This window comes from Spinacia oleracea, chromosome 4, assembly GCF_020520425.1.
Source record: "Spinacia oleracea cultivar Varoflay chromosome 4, BTI_SOV_V1, whole genome shotgun sequence".
Taxonomy (NCBI): domain Eukaryota; kingdom Viridiplantae; phylum Streptophyta; class Magnoliopsida; order Caryophyllales; family Amaranthaceae; genus Spinacia; species Spinacia oleracea.
Window position 1 is genome coordinate 186,811,786 of NC_079490.1, and position 1,672 is coordinate 186,813,457.

Genomic DNA, 1,672 nt, shown 5'->3' on the forward strand with positions numbered 1-1,672 from the left:
CGTAAACGGATCAAGTATTTAATGGCATTAAATACTCCATCTATGGATATTCGGAATCGACGGATCTTGGTTTCAGTTGGAGCTGAGATCGTCACAGGCAAGAAAAGAATACTCCGGAAACGATGATATTGCCGGAAACGGAAATATGGATCGTATCGGAAATATAAATATTATCCAAGTCGTAGATGTTGCCGGAAACGGAAACATGGTACGTATCGGAAAATATTATCGGAAATAGAAATATTTCCGGAATCGGAAATATTGCCGGAAACAGAAATATTGTCTGAATCGGAAATATTATCGGAATCGGAAAATAATTCCGGAAACGGAAATATTAAATATTTGTTCGAAACGGAAATTAATTCCGGAATCGGAAATGTTAAATATTGTTCGTATCGGAAATGAATTCCGGAATCGGAAAATTAATCGGAAGCGCGTCGTACGAATTAGCATCGGACGAGCTTGCTAGACGAAGGCCCAGCACGAAGCCAGGCCCACGTCCAGCAAGGGAAACGCGCGCCACAACACGCCAGCCCAAGGCTGCGCCAGGCCCACCGCAAGGCAGGCCCAGCGCGCGCCCAAGGCTGCGGCAGTCGTGGGCTGTGTTGCTCGGGCTGTGCGCGCGCGGGCATGGTGCCCCTCGTGGGCTGCTGTGTGTGCGTGTGTGTTTGTGTTCACATACGAAACCTAAAACGTACAGGATTCGTTTAATGATTAAATTCCTAATCCTAAAAGATAAATTAATTAAATAAGAGTTTCACTAGGATTCTAATTTAATTAATTCGTATCCTAGTAGGATTCCAATTCTCTTTCCATACCCCTATAAATATGTGGCCTGGGTTCACAATTTATAACGAGTTTTCAAGTATTCAAAGTGAGTTTTTGAGAGAAAAATTCAGTCACATACCTTGCCTAAAAGTGCCGAAATTATTAGTACCTTAAGGGCGATTCTAGTTGGTCAATCTTAAGGCGGATCCGGACGTGCTGTGGACTATCTACGGAGGGACGACACTTGGAGTCCTAAAGACTTGTTCTTGTTCGGTTCGGGCGCAGCTAGGGAAGGCACGCAACAAAGAGTATGCATCTAAACTATGTTATATGATTATGTGTAAATAATATGTATTCCTGGCTAAATGGTTTTTCCGCATGATTTATGAATTGTCATATGTATCATAACCTAACAGTGGTATCACGAGCCTCTTATTATTTTCATAATCTAAATTGCATGAACATGGTTAAATATTACAAATTTGCAAGAATTAAAAGGGGTGATTAATTTTCGTAATTGTTAATTAATTGCAAATTGCGTTTATTTAATTATACGTACGCAGTTTTCGGCAGTTTCTTCGTTACTCATCCGAATCGAGTGATTTTTGTGTCAATTCCGCATGTAAAAGGCATTCTAAAATTTTGACAAAAATAAATTTTTTTCTGCCGAACCCAGAATTCTCAAATTCGAAGCCTAACTATGACTTTTCGAAGGTTTTAGTTTTTCGAATGCAAAATTTCGTAAATTTAAGATGTTAAATTAAATATTTGCAATTCTTGTTGGTAAATCTTGAATTTTTGATTGACCTACTGTATATGTTTAACAATTTTGAATGCCTAGCCTTGTTAATTATGCAATCTAATTTGTAATTATGATTAATTTGTTGAAAATTAGAATAATTTA